This window comes from Delphinus delphis, chromosome 10 (genome assembly GCF_949987515.2).
Source record: "Delphinus delphis chromosome 10, mDelDel1.2, whole genome shotgun sequence".
In the NCBI taxonomy this organism is placed as follows: Eukaryota; Metazoa; Chordata; class Mammalia; order Artiodactyla; family Delphinidae; genus Delphinus; species Delphinus delphis.
The window spans coordinates 21,530,222-21,555,339 of NC_082692.2; the positions used below are offsets into that span (position 1 = coordinate 21,530,222).

Sequence of the window (25,118 nt, forward strand, 5' to 3'; positions counted from 1 at the left end):
CATTAGGTCCAGGTTATAACTCATTTCTCCCCATCTTTTCATTCTTTGGAAGATTCTCCTCAGTTACTCCAGTCGTTCCTAAAAATGGTCATCTCCTCTGGGTTCCCCCACAGGTTGGTGAGGGAGCCTGTGCATCTTCTCTTCAAACATATCTGAGAAGTAAATATGGTCTCCGAGGGTCCTTCTGCCCAGAACTGCGAATCCCCTTCGGCAATAATTGACTCTAGGAATAATCTTCATTCTCCCAGCAATTAAAAAGTGTGCTTGAACGTACAGTGCAGAGGTTAAATGTTCTGCTTGGTGAGTAAATGATTCAAGTGGTCGAGCCACACTTTTGGAAGACCTTAGTTTTTCTGAAGCCATGGATTACTCCAGCTCTTCCTGGGCATTGAAATTGCTAATGGAATTTGGTTACTTATAGCATGAATTAAAGCCTATAACAAGTGCCTTGATGGCTCAGTTGGCAGAACATCAGACTTTTAATCTGATGGCCCAGGGTTCAAGTCTCTGTTCAGGTGCTGGTTCCTGTGTTTTTCTTTTTTCTTTTTCTGTTTTTTTTTCTTTTTCTTTTTTAGGCAACGCACATTCACGTATTTTGGAGAAAAGGGGGAAGGTTTATGTAATGTACTTTAAATGACTCAGAAAAATATAATATATATAGAGGAAATAATAAAAACAAATGGAGTAAAATGTTAAGAAAAGGTGAATCTCGGTGAAGGGTGTTCCCTCTAGTATTTTTAGTTTTGCAACCTCTTGTAAGTTTGAAATTATTTCCAAATAACAATTTTACAGTTAAGTATATTAGTAAATGTAATTGTGTAAACATCAAGAATCACCAGACTTTGAAATTGTAAACTACAAGTTCAGCAATTTTTACAGGTTGTATATGTCCAAATTTCAAAACATCCAAGTATAAAAGAAACCAGCACACTGTATATGTTTAGGTGTACTGTATAACTTATGTTAGCTAGCACCTAATAACAACAACATTATCAGGCTTTTTTTTTTTAACCAACACAATAGGTTTTCATTTTTACATATAAAAATTAAACTACTTTAGCAAATTAGAGCTATGGAAGGTGTCAGCTCAAATGTCCATATTTTTACATGAATTGAAACATACTATCCCCGCTGCACACTTTGACACTCTGTGGTGACTCCATGATTTGGAGAAACACAAAGTTACTTCTGTTGTTGCTACATAATGGGCAACAACAATATAACAATATCATCTATGTTAGATCACTAGTGGGTTTACTTTTTTTATAATGCTTTACAAATAGTTTAAATTTTATATTAAATACAATAAAAAATGGAATATGTTAGTAACATTGTCAGAGTAACTAATGACAGAGAAATGACCAGCGGCTCCCAAACTTTGAGGCATATTGAAATCACCTAGGTGGCGATTTTAAAAACCTACTGAAGCCTGGCTCCCACCCCCAGACATCTTAAAAGCACCCAGGTTAATCTAATGTGCATCAAAATTTGGGGACCATTGAGAGCTTTCCAAGGGCGGTTCCTGCACAAGCAACATCTCCATCACCTCAGTCAACAAATGAAAATTCCCACTGCAAGATCCTGGAATATTTCCAGAGCCAAATGCGCACATTTTGAACCGCCGCGCTGAGGGTAACTTCTTCCAGAGAGAAGGCGGCCGTGGATTCCCATCTGTAGGCCTTTGCTTGCTTGGTGGACGCATTGATAAACCAACATGCAGGAATTCGACATAAAACAAAACAACAAAAAGAGAGAAACAAAGCAGCAAGATTCCCTTTCTGTGCAGTTAAAGACTGGGAACATCGCCTCTCCGCGGGGTAATCGAACCCCGGCCCCCTGTATGACAGGAAGGGATACTCACCACTGCGCTAACGAGGAAGACGTAACCATTGATTCAAAAGAGTCTCAACTGAAGAGACATTTACGCTTTGTGTCCTGAACTCTTTCTGGCCAGTGAATTCCTGGGAGTTTCACCAATCTTTACAATAAGAATCTGTTATAAGAATCTATAAAAAGGAATTCCCCACTTATCTAAATCTGAAAACGGCCCTGCAAAGGATTGCAACGTTGCTATAGTTTAATCACTAATAGCAAAGAAATGTTCTTTAATAGGCATTAAACTTTAAAGCAAACAAACAAAAATCTCCCTCTGCTCCAAAGAACTTCCTTTCTTCTTCACCTCAAGCTTTTTCCTTATTTTATATTTACCTCAAGGGTCACCTTCCCCTGGGACTTTTTTTCACACCAGTGTGATTTAGATGTATTTCCTCTGTTTCACTTTGTCATGATAAGATCATATATAGATGTGTGAATTTCTATGTGGAATAAAGGTAAGGGCTTAGTCTTAAAATCTACGTCTTAGATTTTTCAGGGTGGGCATTACATGCATGTTTATTTTTGTGTAGCCTCTTGGTAGTAGAAATTCCACTGTTAGGAATAGTCCTCAGTAAATTTCCAGCTCAGTTCCATAGGTGGCTTTGCAGAGGACAGTCATTGTAGCAATTCCAGGCAGCAGAGAATTGGAGACAACTTGGATATCTAAAATGAATGTGCTACACAGAGAGAAAAACAGTAAGTTTTCTAGGGCTGCCAGAACAAATTACCACAAACTGGTTGGCTTAAAAACAACCGAAATTTACTCTCTCTCAGTTCTGAATACTAGGAGTCCAAAATTAAGATGTTGGCAGGGCCATGCTCTTTCTGAAGGTTCTCTGAAGAACTCCTTCCTTGCCTCTTCCTAGCTTCTGGTGGATCCCAGAAATCCTTGATTTTTTTTTGGCTGTAGCTGTATCATTCCAATCTTTGCCTCCGTCCTCTTATGACTTTCTTCTTTCTCTCTGCATCTGTGACCTTTCTTATAAGGATACCAGTCATTGAATTTAGGTCCCACCCTAGCCCAGTATGACCTCATCTTAACTTAACTAATTACTCCTGCAAAAACTTATTTCCAAGTAAGGTCACATTCAGAGGTTCTAGAAAGACACAAATTCCAGCTGACACTATTTAACCCACTAAAATTAAGTATGAAGGATGAAGTGTTATATGCATAAACATAGTTAACTGCACCAAAGTATGCATTAATAGCTGTAAAGGTACTGATTAAAACTGGTTGTGATGAGAGGGAAGGGAGGTGGAGAGGAAGAGTATACAATCTTATGTTATTATTGTTCAGACTAAAGAAACAAAAGAGATTCTCTAAAGAAAGACAGGCACCAAATGCCTAAAAGGCAAATCTTCATGGTTCATGTTCTTTGATTGTCTGGTGAGAGCTTCCTGGCTCATGGACCACTGTCTTCTCACTGTTGCCTCACGTGGCAGAAGGGAGAGAGAGCTTTCTGGGGTCTCCTTTGAGAGGGCACTATTTCTATTTAGGAGGGATTAACTCATGACCTAATCACCTCTCAAAGATCCCACCTCCTAATACCATCACATCTAGTCGGGTCCATCCAAATTGCTCCCCTCCACTCCCAGATTAATGAATCATTTTAAGGGAACTTTAAATGGCTTACTTCTCAATAAATCTATTACTGGTTTATTATTTTTATATGATGCCCTTTTTCGATTCCTCTTAGAAACTTGGGGAAGTGTTTCTGTGAATATTTGAGAAAGGAAAATTAATGAAAAACTAAAAGGTAAACTATTTTAGGTCAGTGCCTTTCCCTAAATTGGCTGTTAAGGTTTCCCCACTTTCACAGGCATTTCTAAATGGGCTCTGTTACCTGAAATGCAAAAGTAGTCTCTTCCGCCTGAACAGGGACTTGAACCCTGGACCCTCAGATTAAAAGTCTGATGCTCTACCGGCTGAGCTATTCAGGCTTCGTCAGTACTTTTTTAACTCGTTCTACAGAATGCCTAAGAACACCGAGGTGTGCTAGTGATGTTCATGATTTCGGAAATCACTTGGGTCTGCCAGGGGCGTTGATCGCGTACCCCCGACTCAGCGCTGCAACTGGCTTGACTGTATTGAAGATTCCATTTAACCCCCAAACTATTTCTTCGTTGCACAGACAATTATTGTGTAGCACTTATTGCAGGGGGAAAGTCGTGCTGAGAGTAGGGTGGGATCCGTTGGGGAGGGAATATTCCTGCAATTAATGATTGCAGACAGAGCCCTTTGAGGCCGCACCCACTCATCAGAGGTGGCTTTAGAGCGGGCGCGCAGGCTCCTTCACCAGCAATGACTTCAGTAGGTGGGAAGAACTTCAGGAAAATCAAAAATTGGGTAAAGAATGAAGGTTATGTCACAAGGAGGAGGTTTATTTCCCTTCGTTTCCTCCAGTGTTTTCTTTCAGAATTGGGGTCTCCTGGAATTTTAACGCCACAGCAAGAAACAACCTAACGTCCACTTCGAAGTGGTGCTTCCGTCCAGGAAAAGAGCTCCCTGAAAACCCACTTCTTCAAAATTTTCTTACATCTCACTTTTTCAGCACGCCCACCTTTCCGCACCTTTCCTTCACACGCCTTTTCTTCACCCTCTCCCCAGTTTCCTTCCCCCTCTACTCTTCCCTTCGTCTCTCCAACCTCCCTCTTGCCAGTGTGGGGAGTCCACATCTGTCCCTGTCCTATTCCTTTACTTTTCAACTCCACATTTTATCTTGAGCTCCACTCTCTTTAAAGACAGGAAGGACCAGGCAGGTGGAACAGCATTCGCTGCCTCTGTCACGGCAGGTCTTCATTTGTTCATGAGACTGTTACCGAAAGTGGGGTCCGGCTGTCCGCTGCTCTAATACTTGAGAGGCAAGCTTGGTGAAAAAGAAAGTTTGCTTTATTTCGGAGGCCGGCAACCAGGGGAGAGGGCGGACTCCTGTCCAAAGGCCGACTCCCCCCACTGACAATCAGTGGCCAACAGCTTTCAAAGGCGGGTTTCAGGGGTGGATAGGTGGAGGGAGGGCTCTACATGCAGAAATAGCACTGTTAGCTCTGACAGTCATCTTGAAATTGGTCGTGGTTGGTCTGATCAGTGTCATCTTGATTGTTTTGAGTACAGTCAATCTTTAGTTCCAAGGCCGGTTTTTTCCCATTTCTTTGAGGTCAGTTCTCAGAATTGTGGCAGCTTAGGTCGTGGCTACAGTCTGGTCATCAGGTAGTTAACTTCTTCCACCTGGTGGGGATTTCAGTATCTACAAGACAGCTCACAGGATGTGGCTCAGAATATTACCTATAGCCCTGAGGAGGAACTAAAGGGCATTGACTTTGCTCAATAACTAAACTATTATTATTTTGTCCTCTTTGACTGTTTTCCTTTGCTTCTGCATTTTCTCACTTCTCTGATTATACTTGTTCTTTTGGCTAGTTTTTCTACAGATAAAAGGCCGGCGGGGGGCATGGGGATGGGCGGGGAAGACCGAAGGGTCCTGCTCCGTTTCAAGTCTTGTTAACACGTCTGCATAGGCAAAAATGCAGTGACAGGGTCACTGCACACAGACGATAATTAAGATGTTGCATTGTTTCCCAATATGTTGCGAGCTTTATAAACATTGATAAAGACACATTTTTGATAGACGTTAATTTTCATTAAGATCCAAAAGAACACAAGAAATGTAAATCAGTAGTGTCACTGTCATGAGTGCTTGAATTTAGCTGCCTCTGCCTGGTGTTCTTATGGGAATCTTGGAGTTTGAGGAAGTGAATAACGTGTGTTGTCCAATATTGGAAAAAGAAAAGTCATAGCAGAGGATGGTTTCGATCCATCGACCTCTGGGTTATGGGCCCAGCACGCTTCCGCTGCGCCACTCTGCTCCTTATTCTTGGCTATTTTCTTGTACCTTATCAATTTGTATACAGACTGATAGACGCTCAAGCCTGTCGATTCTTCCCTCTCCCCCTTTCCCACTAACTTCCTTCTTTCATTCTGAGTTGGCCCCACATTTCCTTCTCAAGATTGCTGCCTACGAGCAAATCTCTAAGGCTTCTGCACTTTTGCAATTTACTCAAAAACCGAAGCTCTGAAACCCTTTCTCAGGAACTTGGTATTCAACCCGTTAGGGTCTCCTACACCGATTTCTAGGGATGAATTTAGAACTCAGACTTTTTTCCCCCGCGCCTCCCACAGCTCACTCCCAGACTCTGAAGTTGCGACGCCTTGGCTCTTCCCCCTCAATGGCAAGGCCGAGGACAGGGCAGGGGCACTGTACGCCCCTGGAGAAACTGAAGACGTGGCGGAAGAGAAGAAAAAGCAAATACTTCCGAGAATTGTCACTCGCAGAGCTGAGGGAGACGTGAAGCCCAAGGTGATCTACCCTAGCTGGATTCTTTGTTCACACCTCAGTCCACAGCCACCTGCTGTCTGCTTATTCAAAACCAGACTTCTCCCTTTTTATTTTCATGGTTATATGCCACATTCTTTTGTATGATTTGGATTGCTCTAATATATTTTTAAAATAAGTGTTGGACATCGAAGGTGCTACGGAGGAGGTGAAACTTTTAAGTGGATTTTTACAAAGACAGGTTATCAATACTCCAATCTCCTTAGGAACCAGAAATGAGTTTCTTGAGATGAACCTAGCCACCAATATTCAAAATCCAGAAGGGTGATTTTTGCTGCATAAGTCTACCTCAGGAGATGATTGATTGATTCCTTTTCTGAGCTGTTCTTTCCTTCTCAATTCCCCTCTGAATTCTGCAGGGCTCCGATTCTACTTTTTTTCATTTTCTCTGCTACAGAAGCCACAGACTTTGTCTTAATCTCCTAAGACCGCAGCCATGGAATCATCACTTCCTCAGATATTTTCATCCCCAGTAACCTCCCCAGCTACATTAACAGAATAAAACTACCACCTTCAAAAAGAGAATCATTGGCCCATGGTCTTGTAAGCCAGTGACTTTTAGTCCTGAGTGCTCTCCCAGGAAAACCTTGGAAGGAAGGTTTGGAAATTTGATGAGGTATGGTTGGGGTCCAGGCCTTGGCATTATTAGTGGCCTTCTGTAAATCTCTTCAAAAGCTCAATGCAGATGATCTTATTCCAGCAAAGTAACCTGAGTCCTTGAGGGTCACACCGTTTTTGTGGGCATTTATGTAGCTTTGGATTCTAGGGCATATAACACACACATTTCATTTCTATTGTTCATTCCTTATTGCCTCATCTTTAGCTTCAAATTTATCTTTCAATTTCTATTCATCTGCTTAAAGTTCTTATTTGAAAGGCCCATATTGCAGTCACAGTTCAGCTACAGGTTGGAGCGGCTAGAGGAGCTGCAGATGATATTTCATCACCAGAGGGACCAAGCCAGTATCTCTCCCACAAGATTCTGAATATGATTTGTTCTCCTTAAATGGGCCAGATTCATGGGCCTGAGTCACGCAGCTCACTGCCCCCAAACCCACACTCAGAAGGGTCCTGCTCTTGGGGTTTAATGCTCTGCAATTGCTCTCTTGAAATTCTTAATAGTTTTACCTTTACACACATTTCGTGAGGTCCAATAGGACATGGAGCATGTGCAGTTGTGGGGCTTTCGTTGAAGCCTTGGCTCTCACAGGTCCCGCCACCCAGAGATGAGTTTTCAGCGGCCAATGTACCCTTCAGCTGGCAACCTGCCCTACTATCCTTCCCCACCCCCCTCTCACACCTGCCTCAGCAGTAAGCCCCCTGGGAGGTCTAGGGAAGAGGTGGTTAAGCAGCATAACCCTGGTGCCTCTTGGCTGTGGCACAGTGCCTGTTGTCCCTGCCCCAGGCTGGCAGCCTGACAGTGCCAGGCTAAGTTGGGTGGGACTCCTGGTGGGCGTGAGCCTTTAACCCAGACTCATATGGGTATATTTTCATAATTTTAACAGCACTTTCTTCCTGCTTTTTGAACAAAGGGTCCTCATTTTCATTTTTCACTGGGTCCTGTAAGTTATGTATCTGGTCCTGCTTCCCAAATTTCCATAGAGTCTGGTTCTCTTTCCTGCAAACCTCCCCCCCCTCCCCCCCAGCTTCTTTACTATCTTTCTATCACCTTGAAAAGTCAGGCCTGAATTCTCAAAGAGGGAGCCTGATGTCTTCACGGGAAGAATGCAGGATCAGCTACTCCCCACAGGACAGGCCAATAAATTGAGTGACGAGGTGTTGAGGCAAGGGGAGTGACTTTATTTGAGAAAGCTAAACAACAACAGTAAAGAAGAAAAAAGAGAAATCCAACTAACCAAGAAGATGGTGGACAAGTGCCCTTAAGAAACCATCTTAATATGGTTTTTAAAGGCACAGGCTTTTAAAGGCAGTGTGAGGGAGGGGCTCCAGGGTGTGTGATGAGCTTGTGCACAATTCTCAGACTGGTTGGCATCGAGGTGAAATTTTGAGCACCACACGTCTTCTGGTTTCAGTCAGTCTGGGGTCTCCATGCTTGTGGTCAGCAGTTTTCATCTGGTGGGCGTCTGCTTCCTGTAGAAAGTTAGTAATGTATGTCCGACCTTTACGTCTATCTTTCAGGGAGCTGGGAGTTCAGTGACTCTGCTATACGGCTGGTTTATAGTCTAAATTGTTACTAGTTTCCTGGATCAACAGCTATTCTTTGTGTCTATGTCTTCACAATTCCTAATCGTTAACTCTTGAGTCAACATTTTGAGACTCAGAGGAGGCCTGGGATGTTAAAGCAAAAAGCCTTTAACCTCAAAGACAAGAGCACAGGGGCTTGTATATGGTTTCAAACCTTCATTTTGAAATCCCACTGCTTAATGCTGCTTAACCACTCCCCTGTAGTACTCCCTCAGCAGATTTTTAAAAATGTGGTCATCTGGATTGAATTGTACTGAATTGACCTGGAAGTGTTTCCAGGGAGGAGACAAAGTAAAAACATTTAAAGGATACCAGTGAAGAATATCTTTAGGAACTAAAGGTAGACAAGAACTTTTAATTAAAAGGGGAAAATCCAACAATAAAGACAAAGATGACAACTGTGACTGTATTAAAATCAAGAACTTTTCATTAAAAATATTGCATTTCATGGGAGGGGTGGTGGTGGGATAAATTGGGAGATTGGGATTGACATATATACACTAATATGTATAAAATAGATAACTAATAAAAAAAATCGCACATCATTCAACACTCAAGGGATGGGGATAAATAAAAAATTAGATACAAATGAAGAAAGTAAAAGTAGAAAAAATATAAGTGAATATTCCTGAGTCAATAAAACAGAGATTAATAGAAGAAAAATATGAAACACTAGTAAATAAGCATGAAAAAGGAGATTTAAAGTTCCAAACAAGAAATAGAGAAAACAGGATTAGAAGTTGCTCCTTGACTGGAGAATCAGCCAGTGATTGTTTACATTTAGTCTGTAGATTCTGGAGTTAAGATATCACATGATGGGTAGTCTTCCTGTTAGCATGAAAAGAGAGCACCATATCTATTAAAAGAGAAAAAATGTAATCTCTCTAAAGTTAGATGTTGAAGGCAAGCAGAATATGCCACCCCAAAATATGCCTCTTTGGCATGTGAATTATTTTGAGCTGAAGTCAATCAAGACCCAGGTGACTCAGGAAAAAAAATTTTTTTACCTCTCCCATAACTATCCAAAAGAGTTTTGATAGGGGGCCTGTACCAGAAAAAACAAACAAACAAATAAAACAACAACAAAAAACTATTACCAGATGTAACTTTTCTATCTGAAAGACCTATCTGCATGGCAGGGCAAATTTCTAATTACCAAACTCCTCCTCTTCTTATCCTCCTGTGAACTACACATCTCCCCATTAAAGCCTCAGGCCCCTATCCCATTCCTGAGCTCAGGGTGGCACAAGCCTCAATTCGCCAATTTGCCCCTTAGCCTCATATCTTTGGGGCTCCTGTATGTATGAAATTAAATCAGCTTTTCTCCTGTTAACCTTTCCTATGTCACTTTAGTTACTAGACCAGCCAAAAAAAACTAGAAGAGAAGGGAAATTGTTTTTGCATAGTACAGTCAGCTCTCCATATCCCTGCATTCACATTTGCAAATTCCACCAAATTCTGATCGAAAATATTTGAAAAAAATTTCAGCAAGTTCCAAAAAGCAAAATTGAAATTTGCCAAGTGCTGTTAACTATTTACATAGCATTTACATTGTATTTACAACTATTTACACACATTTACATTGTATTAGGTATTATGAGCAATCTAGAGATGATTTGAAGTATTAATATATGGGAGGGTGTGTATATGCAAATACCGTGCCATTTTATATAAGGAATGTAAGCATTGTCGGATTTTGGTATCCTTAGGGGTCCTGGAACCAATCCCCCAAGGATACTGAGGGATGACTTTATTTGCATATAACCTACATTCATCCTCCCGTACACTTTAAATCATCTCTCGATTACTTATAATACCTAATACAATGTAAATGCTATGTAAATAGCTGCTGGTGCATGGCAAATTCAAAATTTGCTTTCTGGAACTTTCTGGAACTTTCTGGAAATTTTTTCCTAATATTTTTGAACCACCGTTGTTTGAATTCAAGGATTTCAGAACCTAGGGATACAGGAGGGTTGACTGTATCCCTGGGGGTGGAGCCCAGGCATCTGTGCCTTAACAATTGCTCCAGGTGATTCTTTCATATGTTAAATGTACTGAATAAGAATCTGCATTTAACCAGATCCCAAGGTGATTTGTAAACTCATTAAAATGAGAGAAACACTGACCTACAAAACTTAAAAAAAAAAAGGCTACTGTTCCAAGATGCTTCAAGTAATATAACTTAGACTTGCAGATACTAACTCCACATTTATGTTTATTTCAGAAACTGTTCTCTTTTCAAGCCAATTTCTAACTTATTTTGAGTAAGTGGAACTCAGTTGCAGAAGTCTTTATTCCATTGATTTCTAGCTTATGAGAAAAGTCCATGACTTTGTGCAAATACTGCTATCACAGACTATCTTCTTTACGGCCTAAGCTGTCCCAGTCTCTGTTCAGGAGCTCTTCAAACAACCTCTTTCAAGTGCACACATACAGTTTGTGGAAAATGTATTTTTATTGCTCTTTCCCCTAAAAGACATCCTTACAAGTGAAAGCTTCAAAAAGTTCCCAGAAGGGATTAATATGGAGTTAATCAAACTGTGGGATCTCTAATGTGGAGTCTTTATTTCTCTAGTTTGCCAGATTTTGACCATTTCGATTGAGCTGCACATTGTATTGGGCTTGGGAAACAAAATTCACTTGCCTCTGGAGACCCTGCTGATTTGGAATTCCCTTCACGTTACATACACCTGATATTTTAAATAATCAAGTGGGGAGGGATAGAAGAAAGATTGGAAACAAAAGCAGGATAATACATTTGTTTTTATTCATCTTGGAAACACAAGAGTCCATTAGAAAGCATGTAAACTAAGGAAAGTATAAAAGATTTAAAAATGTTCCACCTGACTACAGCACTGTAATTAAATATTATACCCCCTCAGTTTTACAAATAGGTAAACTAAGACAAGAGTCAGAACTCAGGGACCTGATCAAACATGTCTCCATTTCCACTGACACTCTCCTAATTAGCTTACTGTTAGACGACTTCCATAAATTGTCATATGTGTCAGGAAAATGTGTCCAAGATTTTAAAATGAACAACAGAATTTACTGGGTCCTTGCGTTAGTGACGTACTGGGCATTAGTCTAGTAAACCATGTAGGAATTATCTGATTTTATAGGGGTGTGCATCTCTGACTGACTTTCTATTTACTAGGCTATTCTGGAACTCTATGGTGGGAGAAGTTAACTCACAGAAAATTGATAATAATGCAATTGGTTCTTGTTTACATCAACGCAAAGGATTTTGCTCAGTTGAGATACAATTTTACCCAATAGAAGAAATAAGTCCAATCTTAAGTTTTATTACCCTACAGAATATTAACCAATTTTGCATCTGTTAGCACATTTATTTCAGCCTTTCAGATTGTGTGTTGTCTGTTCTTCATAATCTCCTTTGAAGCATTTTTAACAGCTTACTCATTGATTAGTGAGATATATGAAATCTTTGACACTGTGTTCATATTATATTGGTTTGAAAGTCAAGTTTTCAGCTTTTCATTGAATGATAACACCAATATGTTTGGGGGGTTCAAAAGAGGGAGAGAGAACTCCTGACTGGGATGTCGAGGGCTGAATGACAGAGCACATGACCAAGGGGAAGGAGGAGCTGTTATGTTTGAAAGATTATTAATCGGCAGAAAAGGAGAACCCAGAGCACATTTTCTAAGTGTTTGGAAGGTAGGACACCATAGTTCAGAAAAGGCAATGGAGCAGGGAATTTGGGTTGTCGCAAAACTGTATAAATGCCAGAGGTTGTAAATAGAACCTCGAGGGTGAATGGTCTCTTCAATGACTGCTCCTTGTCACATGGCTTGCTGGGGAAAGTACCTACATAAATTCTTTTTAATCCCTCAAGAATCTTGAGGTAGGGATTTCCCTCTAAATTTACAGATGAAGGAAGTGTTCACAGATGGTCTCAATAATATAAAATATCACACATCACAGTTTTGTAAGTGATGAAGTTTGAATTCAAACATACACATCTGATTCAAGATCCTCATGTTTTCTACTCTTCCTGCATTGCCTTTAAAACTGTATTTTAGGTTCTCTGCATGAAGACCAAAAAATGAAGCAAAAGAAAACAACTCACCCCTGATCATTGTGCACACAAAATTGGATCTTTCAATAGCTGTTTTGCCAGTTCATACATATGTGTTTGGGTTGTTTTTCTGTAGGGAATGAAAAGTTTCTGAAGGCTATTAATTTGGGAGACTAACTAAAGACTACTATGGGACAGAATGGAAAGAAAACATTGGATGAACCTCTCTCTTTAACCAAAGCAGGAGGGATTTTAACAACAACAAAAACATTTTTTAAAACTCAGTAGAGATTTTAAACCAAGACCAAGACCTAATTTGAGTCCTCCATGCTCTATATTTCTCTTATTATGTGTCCTATAATAAACCATGTCCTGCTTCTTCGCTTCACATCCCTTCTTTCACGCAGGTGGAAAGAATGGAAGAGGGAAGATAAATTAGAGGGAGAGAAAAATGGCAACGGAAGGAAAGGGAGGAGAGAAGAGCAGAGAGGAGAAGGGAGTGGACCCTTGCAGGAACTGTTAAGATGCTGGAAATACTATTGTACAGGGAATCTTTAAGTCCCACTCACAGGCCCAGTCTCCACTAATAAAAACTTAAGATAAAATACTGTGTGATACTGTGAGCAGCGGGGAAAGCTCCTGAAAGCCGGTAGTTGCAACATGGGCCAATAAAATCTATATCCCAAGTCCCCTACTCCTTAAGGTCGGTCTTGTAACCGTGGTCAGCAGGGGTGGAGTGAGAGAAAGAGACTCAAAGTAGGTGATGTGGGCTCCCGGTTTTCAGAGCAGCATCAGTTCTGTCGCCCAGCGCACGTCCTCACCGTAAAACTCCTCCTTTCCTGTCTTTCGGTTTTGCAGATAGTGCTTGGTTTGCTCCTGTAATTTCTAAAAACGACAGGTTCCTCTCCTTCCTGGATGGAACAGTCTTCAATCATGGACCGAATTATTACCGCTGAGTGCTGTCATGTGCTGTCTGGTGCTGTCGTGTCAGGATGGCCGAGTGGTCTAAGGCGCCAGACTCAAGCTTGTGTCTTCCCTCTCCTGGGGTTTCTGGTCTCCGCGTGGAGGCGTGGGTTCGAATCCCACTTCTGACAGGATTCAGTTTTTGTTCTCGGCAGGCACACTCACCTTTCAGCGTTTTAAAAATCTCACTCTTGCCCTTCCACCTTGGTTCCCCCTGGCACTTGAGCATCATCCTCGCTTATTCCGTAGTTCGGCCCTTTCTGCCTCTAAAGACACCCCTCCACCAGCGTCTCCCGAACCTCCAGTCAAGCCTTTGACAAATGAAAATTCCCAATTAGAGAACCTGGAGTACTGGGCACATTTTAAAAATCTTAGCGCCACTGATGATGCCCCTCTCTTCCCGAGAGAAGCCGGCAGTGGATTTCCAGCAGAAGGTCGTGCCTTGCTATGTCAGCCTGTTGATCTTAACGAAACCCAGGAACTTGACTCAAAAACAAACAAAACAAAACAAAAATACAAAGTAACCAGGAAGATCTCCCTTTTCCGGAGAGACCCACTAGCTGTGGGCAGGAGGAAAACGTTATACTGGCTGCCTCGCTGTTGGCAAATCAAAGGCCAATCTCCTGCATGACCACACCAGCCAGAAGGACCCAGACTTTCTCTAGTGGTAGCTCAGCTTAAGGGTCTCCCACACAAAGTCCTAGACTTTTCCAGTGCGGAAATTATTGGAAAATTCACAGCTTTTCCCCATAGAGAGGAATTGAAAGAAACAAAATGGAAACAATCATACAGTTGTTAAAATCAATTTGCAGTCTTTGTATTTTTGTATTAATGAGAAAAATATACAAAGGAGTAAGTATATACAGTTTCTGGTTTTGCCTTTTACATTTAAAAACAACATCACAATGCCTTATTTTACCATCTCCCAAGTTAAATATTTAAGAAATGACACGTTGGGGAAAGTGGCAAGTACTCAGAACATCGTCTCCTAAGTTGTTTTTTTTTTTTTTTTTTTTTTTTAAATCAAGCTCTGTAACAATTTCCTTGCTAGAAGGATCCTCGGAGCTCAGTACTCACCATCTTGAGCAGATGTTGGGTACCTTATAAAGAGAAGTAAACATTGTAAAATTATTTTTTATTTTATCAATACTTTTTAGGTTTCTCTGTCTAGTCCAAAATACAGTAGGAATGCTTTGAAATACAAAATAAAGCCAGTAACAGGAAAATAAACAGTCCCAACTCGAAACAATGGTTGAAAAAGATGAAAATGGAGAATGGAGAAAAATAATTTAGAATTTCATGATTGCAGGGGAAATGCAGAGCAGAAAAGAGTGGTGCGTGCTTAGGAATCTGTAGAGTGTAAAAAAGTGGAATTTAATGACGGACGGGAAAGAGAGGCTTTGGGTTCAAAAGGTAAGTTAATCACACTTGGTTGTCCAGGGCTCATTTGTGTTATTGGTCCATGAAAGGTCACTCTCAGTTCTACTTTGTTTCATGGCCTGTATCCATCCCTTTCCTCTCCCCGCAACATAGAGATCCTCTCTAAAGTTGTTAATGTTCTTTAGAAAAGAAACTACCCTCAAAAAAATGCTGTTGCTTTGTGTGATTTTAATTTTCATTGGCACTGTTCATCCTGATATTTTTTCTTTTACTCAACGCAGTTTGAAAAATCTATTGTCTTGCTACATTTACATCTGCTTCTATGTGCAACTACCACGTAGTATGAAATTCATGGGTGGCCACTGCTGTACACCTGATGGACATCTAGGTTGCCTCTAACAATCTGGTAATGCAAAATGCTACACTAGGTAAGGCCAAGCATGGAGCTGAGCTGGAATTTCACTGAGATACGTTTCTAGGAGAAAAACTGCTGTGTAGTGATTTAAAAGCTATACAGGAAGAAAAACTCATTTAATGTCAAAGCTGCAGAAGTCTAAGATCTTAATTTTAAGACCAAGATCTTACTTAGCCTATGTAGAACTTCATAGAAGGCATTTTTTCTTTATAAAATGAAAGACTAGACATCTAGATCACATCATTCTGAAAAGAAATCTCAAAATGAGCTATCAATTTACTTAATTTTAATAGTATGAACATTTTTTGGCTATTGATAACCAAAAAATGTTTTCAGCAGCGTCATAATCTTGAGGGACTTTCCCTCTTAGATTTTAGACGTGATATAAGAAGGTGACAAAGGAAACTTTTTGTTAGAACTTTATAACAGATTCCTTTCTGTGTGCAGAAAAGCAGTGAAGGTTTCAGTAATTCTTCCCACAGTAAAAACCCAAGATCCAAGTGTGGATGCCCGGTCAGTTGATCCACTAAGGAAAAGACCACAAGTTGTTATGGTAGTTTTTTCCTGGGAAGAGGGATCTCACAGAAGGCAGCGCTGGAGTTTGCCCCCATATAGCTCTGAAAGTATCCTAAGATTCTCAAACTGGGGAATTCTCATTTTCGAGTGCCCTTCAGGGTGGGAAATATTTGCGGTGCTGAGGGTTGAGTTATTATGAGCTATCCAAGGTGAAACTTTTGACCTGAACGTGGCAAGTGAAACAAAATAGGAATGTGTCAGAAGTGGGATTTGAACCCACGCCTCCATTCGGAGACCAGAAGCCTCAATGATGAGAAGCAGGTGCTTGAGTCTGGCGCCTTAGACCACTCGGCCATCCTGACACGTTGCTCTGTTTGGAAGTGTTATACTGCAGACTCTGAAGGGGTTAGCGCCTAGCTGCGTCCCAGAAGAAAGCTTCTGAAAATTTGTCGGACTAGTTCTGAGTTCAGAGACTGAGAAACAGAGAGAGGTAGGAGGTACGAGCGTTAGCGAGGACCTGAATAATTCTTTCTGCCTTGGAGACGGGGTGGCAGGGTACTGAGCGACACTCCCTCCTCGCCCCTCCCCCTTCCCCAGTACTCCCAGCCCAGTCTCCTGCTTTCCGCTCCGCCGCCCGCCAGACCAGCGTCCCGCGCCTCACACGAATCTCCTCCTACGGCCCCGACCCCCACATGTGATCTGGACCCCAGGTCGCTGTGTTCTTTGTGATTCAAACCTTTATCCAGCAGGTCCAGTTCGATGCTGCCCCAGGATCGGTGGAAACTTAAAGTGAATAAATGGTCAACCCCACTGCTCTGGACAAGAGAGGGTCAGTCCCCTTGTTCTCAACCCATCCAAACTGTGATTTTATCTCCTGAAGCCATACTTACATCATTCATTCCACCCATCACCGTCTCCTGACCTTCAGGGTTGCCTGTGCTCTACAGTAATAATCCTGCCTTTCTTCTCTCTAGAGCTCTCAGATGCTTTCCAATAAATGTTACCATCTTGGGTGACCGCAGCTATTCTGAAACATAATGTTGAGAAAAATATGTTTAAGTGACTGAAAATGAAATAGCCAAAGTGGGGGGGGGACAAACAGAAAAAAAAAAGAGAAGAAATATCTTTGTTGCAATGATTATTCTAGGATTAAAGGAGAGAAGAAATCTAAAATTCCGACAAGTAGGAGTATCACCAAGTTTCTATAATTAGGCTGTAAAATCTAAATCTAAATGTATGGCAGCAGCCATACATTTGAGTAACCCATCCTTCAGATGATTTCCTGCCCCTGGTCTTAGAGTCTTCCACTTGAGTTTCCAGAAATCACGGAGCAGAGGCAAGCTGTCCTCATTGTGCTCTGCCCAAACTCTGTGAAAACCAACAAATCTGTGAGAACGAATAAATGACAGGTGATAAATTAAGCCGTTTAAGTTTTAGTATGATTTGTTACGTGACAATAGTTAGGTATGGATCAGTCTTGGTCCAATGAGGAGAGAGGAACAAATAACTTGGCAGGAAAAGTTGTTTATTTATTTATTTTTCCATTTTATTGAGATATATTTGACATATAACATTGTGTAAGTTTAAGGTGTACAACGTAATGATTTGACATATGTATATATTGCAAAATGATACCATAATAAGTTTAGTTAACAACTATCAGCTCACATAGTTACAACGTTTTTTCCTTGTGATGAGAACTTTTAAGATCTTACTCTCTTAGCAACTTTCAAATATAAAATCCAGTGTTGTTAACTACAGTTGTCATGTTGTACATTACATCTCCAGAAAGTATTTCTCTTATAATGAACAGGGAAAGTTTAATACAGAGAATTATTACCTAAAGAAGGTGTTGGAGAAACAAGGAATTGGCTAGTAAAAAAGTAAAGACAACACTGACGAATAAAGGAATAGCAAATCTAAGGAGCAGTCATTACCCTTAGGGCTGAAAACAGCTTAGGAAGTGCCCCTCACCTACAGCTGAGCCAAAGCACAGAAGGAAGAGCCCTTTACCCTTCATCCCACCCCTAGCTAAGATCCAGACCTCAATGGTGAAGGCACGGACATGGCTCACTGAAGGGTGGAGAAATTGCTCTCGGGTTGTGCCAGCAGAACTTGCTTGAAATGTGCCCTCTGGAACTGGCTGGAGATCCATCTTCCAGCGTTTCTTGGAGAGCTCTTCTTGGAGAGGTCTCTCACTGAGAGCACTCCACTATAAAACACTCAAGGGGGACGCTGGCCAGGGGAAGTTGGTGGCTGCTGGTTGCTGCTGGATCATGAAGCAGGCGAAAGCCATGCCTGGTGTAGCAGCAAGGCCCTGGGGAAGCAGCAGTCCAAGTAGTGCGTGGGAACCAGGATGCAAAACCCCCTTCCACCTGCAATGATTCTCCACCATCCTCTACCTGCAGAGTTTCAGTGCCGATTGGCAAAAGAAAACTATTTAAAGGATTCATATCCATTTCCACAAGGCAGGCAAAAAGGGTGAATTTGGGACTGAGAGACAATACATTCATGATGAGTACTGGGTAATGGACATTTTGTTACCTGAAAATGGGAACAAACCCTAAAGCATGTGACTTTGGGCCCGGGCAGCAGACAGAAACTAGAAAGACCTTGAGGAGAATGTTACTGAAAAGTCCTGAGGACAGTTTCTTCCTGTTGCCCGTCTCGCCATATTTCATCGAGGTTATACATTTCTTTAGGTGCAAGAAAACCAGAGGTGAACACTATAACCTAAATACAGGATGAAATCTGAGAAAACTGCAAATCACAGGTTTGTTGGGACTTTATGATCTCTCTTGAGCCTGCATCCCCTTCTTCTCTGATACTCAGGAGATGAAGAGGGGCTTCCGGTGACAGGCCCTTCTGCACAGGCAAGTTTAGGATTTTGGAGAATCTGAGCAAACTGGCTCCTCTGGAAGGCAGGAGGCAGACCTTGAGTCCAGAGACGTTTAGGAAGCACTGATGAGTAGTAGTGATAAAATTGACCTCACATTTCTTTCACTCCCCTCACTCTCAACTTCTTTAATACGCCCATTTCTTTTTTTGCTGCGTTTCCCTATTATTTGCATTTATGACGCTCCAGGTCACAAGGGCATTGTTTTGCCTGTATATGACTTTGGTGAGTGGGAGGTGGAGTGTGTTATTTTTTACCCTGGGAGACCTTTTAGAGAGCTGGCGGGCTGGCTTTTCAGAGACTGCAGCCTCTCCTCTGGATTATGGGAGAACTGTATTCCAGGTTGGGACAGATGCACAGAGACTGGATTCCCCACTTCTCCACCAATAAATCTTATTTTGCTGAGTTGTTTTAATGTTACTTGTATTTGTCAGTAGTCGAGGTGTTTTGGTTTTGCTTTTTGTTTGTAATTAAGAGCCATTGTTTCTTTATTAGCCAGCTATCAAATCCTGAAAGTAGACAGGAAAACAGTCCTTGCTTTGTTTCAGGTGCACAGGGCCTCTGACTTGGGACAGGAGACCTAGGATTTGTGGTTGAGTTTTCTTCTTTACCAGCTCTCTGTACATTATGGTTGTTGCTTGTGTGAGCTGAGCCGCCATACAGATTTTTTTTTTTTTTTTTTTTTTTGGTGACCCTCACAGCCCCTTTACCCGGGTGGAAATTAACAATTTTCTGGTATCTTTGCCACAGCTCCCTTGGACAGAACTTTTCTATTTGGATTTCAGCGACGCGCGGTGGAGGAGAAACATGGCCCTTTCTTTACGCCCCGGATTGAGGCTCCAAAACGTATTCCAGCCTCAAGGACTAGGCTACAAAAGGCAGAGCCTCTCCTCGGCTTCTGTTCCCGGGAGGTCGCTCCATTTCCTTCTTCCTGCTGGCCTCATCATTACCCTCACCCCTCAGTCTCTCTTCTGATAGCTGATATCGGGGAATTTGAGACAGATCTTGCCTGCTTTCCCCCAAGGCTCTAAGAACTGAAGTCTGGAATATCTGGGCTTCAATCGGTGCGAAAGGTACTGCAGAGCACCGGGCGTGGCTGTAACTAAAATCAAGTGGCCCAGTAGTTCTCACGCCAACCTCCGCACCTTGGCAGATGGGCTAGCTGTTTATTCCCCACTCCCGTCAACGTGCAACCTCTGACCCTCGGAGGCTCTGGATTCAAACAAAACTCTCAGAGGTGATTTAAGGGTCTTGTACTTCCTTTGACAAAAGCGAATCGAACGGGATATTAAAACTATCAGAGAGTGAGGGAATTTGTTTGACCACAGCCCAGAAAATCGAAAAGGGGATGAGGGCAGAGCGTCAAATTTTCTAGAAACCAATCAAAACAAAAACCTAAAGATCTCAGCCTATAATCTGCTTTAGGAAAAGGAGTGGAAACCTTATCAACCGGGGCTCCGTAGCTCAGGGGTTAGAGCACTGGTCTCGTAAACCAGGGGTCGTGAGTTCGAATCTCACCGGGGCCTTAGAAGCGTTAGTTTTCCATCTCGTGCAGACTTTAATTAAGAGATGTATTTCTAAGGGGTGAGTTTCAGTTATCCTTGACACCAAAACCTAGAACAAAAAATGGACCTTTTCAAGTAAAAAAGGAATTACACAACAGAAATAAAGTTGCTGTGCTATCTGAGTTCTTGATGATACCTGAAATTCAGGCATGAAAACCTTACTCGAAGTACCACCAATACAATTAATACCAATATAAGCTGATAAACCATCAGTAATTTTTATTGGGATTCAATAAATTGCAACATACAGTCCTGACTAACTTGGGTGCTATAGGCCTAAAGAGATATTGTAATTATCGATTTTATCATACTTACCTAATGGACTTTAAGCTCCCCTGAATGCAGGAGCCATATCTTGTTTGACATTGTATCTCAGAGCCTTGCAGAGTGTGGAACCTAGTGGGTGCTCAGTAACTATTGAATTAAGCCGAGCTGAAGAAATGTAACCAGAGTGTGGTGAGTTTGCAAACACCTTAGGAGGCATAAAAGTTACCTGAAAGCCAAGGAACCAAGGTCAGTTTATAGAGAAGAACAAAGAAAGTAACACAGTGCTGATGAAGATTCAACCTAAGTAGGAAGCAGCTAATCTTCCCGGTCTCAATTTATGATCTCATTATTGGAATTAGCTGTCTGCAAAAGCAAACCCCTGATCACTTCTGAATGGCTAACATAAATTGCTAAAATCAAGAATCTATATCAAAGATTAAAATGATGGAATTTCCATATACCACATTTGTATTAAATAATTAATAATATAATAATACCCCAAAGTCACAGATACATTCCTCAAAAAGTACTTTGGATTCTTGAAACAATCCAACACACTTTATATTGTATCATGTTTGAAAATTTTATTGTAAATTGCTAAAGATGCAGGACAGGCACAGATGATTCGTTTTTATTAAAATCAACCAGAGTAGTTGCCTGTTTCTTGCAACTGAGGACTCTGGTTGTTCCTCAGTCTTCAGAGGTTTTTATGCTTTTCATAGCTTCATGAATACCACTCTCTCTGCTCGAAATATGCCTCCATCCCTTCTTCTAGCTAAGCCCTACTCATCTTTCAGAATTCAGCTCATGTATCACTTTACCTTCAATCTAGGTGAGAGGTGTCTTTTCATAGCACCATTTGTACACCTTTATTATAGCATATATTGGATATATCTACTAAATAATTGATGTATTTTTTTCTCTTTTTCTTCTAAAGTGACACTTATTGATAGTAGAAACCAAGCCTTGTTTAGAGCTGTATCACCACAGCAAGTTGGCATTCAAATATGTGTGAATACATTTTTAAAAAATGAATGAGTGAATGCCACATTTCCAAACCTGCATGCACTCTGTAGACAGATGACATTATCAGGAAATTATTTAGCCTGGTGTTAAAAGGAAACAATACGGAAAATTAAAACCATCTTTGTAATAACTTTACAGTGTTAATGTCTATAATATTTGCAGTTTATCCACTGAACTTCAGGGACCTTGATTTTGGCACACACTGGTAAAAAGCTGTTAATTATGTGGCACCGTATTCAGTAATTTTAAAAACGCAACACATGGTTTCCAGTTCCTCAGGTAAACAGCTTGGAAGTCTCTGCACTGTCCTAGCAACAATTAAAAAGCGGAACAGACTAAAAACCAACAACTCTTCTTGAATCCTTAAGAGAGAGGAGAATACAGGGCAAACCCCTACTGGCAAGATTGGAGAGACAAACTGGTGAATACGAGTCACAAACCTACCAAGCAGAGACCCATGGCCAGAAACTGCTGGGGAACGAGCACTGGGAAGAAAACCTGAACTGTAATTTATGAATTTCTGGAGGCTCAATTGGACAACTGGAGGCTCAAGTGGACAACTCTGAGAGTTAAAAACTCCAGGGGAACTCAGTCACAGGGGACCCTAACAATATTGTGAGATTTACCACCAGGAGTTCAACCAAGTTCTCACAGTAAATATTGGAGAAAATTTTTTTCATAATACTGGCAGAGGAAAAAAAAAAGAAGAACTATTTTGAAATACACCAGAAGACTCTGTCCATCTATAAAAGGCCTGCTCTCGGGAGAAACTAGTTAACCAGAGCCTAACCTCATGGGGTATTAGCAGAGCCATATTGACTTGGGGGAGGGGAAATACTCTATTTCAGTCAGTTCTAGCCTTCTATATGGGAGAAGGAAAATGCCCAACGCCAGCCCAATCTAATCATCCTATCCCATCTAAGGGCCGGGGTTGCGGTGGGGGGAGAAAAAACCAGAAATTTTGTGAGGTTCACAGTCCAGGTGCATAGACTCACTAAAAGGTCACTGACCTAATCATATGACCATAGAACACTTCCCTGCCCCCCACACCTCGCCACCACATTACTAAAGGTCTATTTACAGCAGTCCCTTTTACTCAGCACATTATGTCTGGCTATCAAGAAAAAATTACAAGGCATACCAGAAGGCAAAAACCAAAAACCAAAAAAAGACACTTGAAAAGACAGAGCAAGCACCATAGCGGGAATGTTGGAATGATCAGACCAGGAATGCAAAACAACTATGATTAATATTCTAAGGGGGCCAATGCATAAAGTAAACAGCATGCAAGAACAGAAGGACAATGTAAGCAAAGAGATGGAAATTGAAAGAAAGAAAGAGAAAGAGAGAGAGAAAGGGAGGGAGGGAGGGAGGAAGGAAGGAAGAAAAATGCTAGAGACCAAAAAACACTATAATGGAAATATAGAATGCCTTCAATGGCTTTTAAGTAGACTGCACACAGCTGAGGAAAGAATCTCTGAGCTAGAGGATATATCAATAGAAACCTCAAAAACTGAAAGAGCAAAGAGAATAAAGGCTGAATAAAACAGAACAGAGTATTCAAGGACTGTAGGACAACTACAAAAGGTGTAACATATAAGTAATGGCAATACCAGAAAGAGAAGAGAAAAAGAAACAGAAGAAATGTTTGAAACAATAATGACTGAGGCTTTCCCTAAAATTAATGTCAGACACCAAACCACAGGTTGAGGAAGCTCAGAGAACACCAAGAATACATAACAAGGAGACTACAAGTAGGTATATCATTCTTAAACTACAAAAAATCAAAGATAAAGAAGAAGTCCTGAAAGAAGCCAGAGAATAAAACACCCTACCCATAGAGGAACAGAGATAAGAATTACATCCAACTTCTCCTCAGAAACCGTGCAAGCAAGAAGAAGTGAAATATATAAAGTGTTGAGAGAAAAAAACCCACCAACCCAGAATTCTGTACCCTGCAAAATTATCCTTCAGAAGCAAGCAAGAAAGAAAGACTTCTGGGTTTCGCTGATGGCGCAGGGGTTAAGAATCCGCTTGCCCATGCAGGTGACACAGGTTTGAGCCCTGGTCCGGGAAGATCCCACATGGCACAGAGCAACTAAGCCCGTGAGCCACAACTACTGAGCCTGTGCTCTAGAGCCCGCAAGCCACAACTAATGAGCCCATGTGCCACAACTACTGAAACCCGCGTGACTAGAGCCCGTGCTCCACAAGAGAAGCCATCACAATGAGAAGTCCGTGCACCACAGCGAAGAGTAGCCCACGCTCGCCACAACTAGAGAAAGCTCGCATGCAGCAACGAAGACAATATAGCCAATAAATTTAAAAAAGACCAACAAAAATTTAGGGGATTTGTTGCTAGTAGACTTGCCTTGCAAAAAAATGCTAAAAGAACTTCTTAAGAGAGAAGGAAAAAATATAGGTCAGAAACTCAGGTCTACATAGACAAAGAAAGAGTACTGAAGAAGGAATACATGAAGGTAAAATAAAACCCTGTATTTTTCTTATTCTTAATTGATGTGCCATATAACAGTTTGTTCAAAATAATAGTGTAAACAAAGTATTTGCTCATGTATGCTTATTTGTATATCATATGTATATGTATTTGCTTATGTATGTTTACATATATGTGACATGAATGACAGCAACGATACAAGGTACAGGAGAGACGAATTGGGATTATTTTGTTATTATAAGGTACTCACACTATTCATGATGTGGTATAGTGTTATTTGAAAGTAAACTTGGATTAGCTGCAAATGTATATTGCAAACTCTAGGGCAACCACTAAAAAAATGTAAAAGAAGTATAACTGATATGCTGACAGGAGAGAAAATAGAATCATATAAATGCTCAATTAAAACCTCAAAAGTCAGAAAAAGTGTAAGATGACAAACGTAGGAAAAAAGAACAAGGGCAACAAATAGAAAGCAATAATGAATTCGTAAATATTAATCTAACTATATCAATAATCACTCTGAATATTAATGGTCTAAATACCCCAATTAAAAGATGGAGCTATTATCAAAAAGACAAGAAATTACAAATGTTGGTGAAGATGTGAAAAAAAGGGAACCCTTCTGCACTCTTGGTGGAAATGTAAATTGGTGTAGTCACTATGGAAAACAGCATGGAGGCTTCTTAAAAAATTAAAGATAGAACTACCATATGATCCAGCAATTTCACTTCTGGTATTTATCTGGAGCTTGAAGGAAATGTCCACTTTGATGAACGAAGTTGACCCAGAGAAAGGGATCCAGAGAAATAAATACTCCAACCTCTCTGTCTTCTCTCATTCTGGTTTCCTGCTAAGTGCTCCCACAAATGAAACTCAAAGCTGAAGTCACAGGACAGGGGAGCCCATGCTGTGGTCCATACAGGCTGGCCTTCCATGGAAGAGTAGGCAGAGATCAGAATGTGTGTGTGTGTGTGTGTGTGTGTGTGTGTGTTAATATTAACAATTAAAAGCACTTAGCTTTCTATCAACATTTTTCTCCATTATAATGCCTATTTTGTGTTAATGAAAGTCAGTTTAATATCCAGTGACATACTGTGAGTCTTGTAAGTTTTCATC

General features: G+C 41.0%; 6 non-coding genes across 6 annotated transcripts; 3 read left to right on the top strand and 3 right to left on the bottom strand.

Annotated features, from left to right (window-relative positions):
- Positions 1 to 445: 445 nt before the first annotated feature.
- On the top strand, positions 446 to 518 carry TRNAK-UUU (transfer RNA lysine (anticodon UUU)). Its single transcript has one exon. It is a non-coding gene; the product is annotated as a tRNA-Lys (tRNA).
- Positions 519 to 3,743: 3,225 nt separating this feature from the next.
- On the bottom strand, positions 3,744 to 3,816 carry TRNAK-UUU (transfer RNA lysine (anticodon UUU)). The gene has a single exon. It is a non-coding gene; the product is annotated as a tRNA-Lys (tRNA).
- A 1,851-nt stretch (positions 3,817 to 5,667) lies between these two features.
- Positions 5,668 to 5,739, bottom strand: TRNAM-CAU (transfer RNA methionine (anticodon CAU)). Its single transcript has one exon. It is a non-coding gene; the product is annotated as a tRNA-Met (tRNA).
- A 7,763-nt stretch (positions 5,740 to 13,502) lies between these two features.
- On the top strand, positions 13,503 to 13,610 carry TRNAL-CAA (transfer RNA leucine (anticodon CAA)). The gene is made up of 2 exons: positions 13,503 to 13,540; positions 13,565 to 13,610. It is a non-coding gene; the product is annotated as a tRNA-Leu (tRNA).
- A 2,435-nt stretch (positions 13,611 to 16,045) lies between these two features.
- On the bottom strand, positions 16,046 to 16,152 carry TRNAL-CAA (transfer RNA leucine (anticodon CAA)). The gene is made up of 2 exons: positions 16,115 to 16,152; positions 16,046 to 16,091 (listed from the first exon to the last, which is right to left on the bottom strand). It is a non-coding gene; the product is annotated as a tRNA-Leu (tRNA).
- Positions 16,153 to 20,139: 3,987 nt separating this feature from the next.
- Positions 20,140 to 20,212, top strand: TRNAT-CGU (transfer RNA threonine (anticodon CGU)). The gene has a single exon. It is a non-coding gene; the product is annotated as a tRNA-Thr (tRNA).
- Positions 20,213 to 25,118: the final 4,906 nt, after the last annotated feature.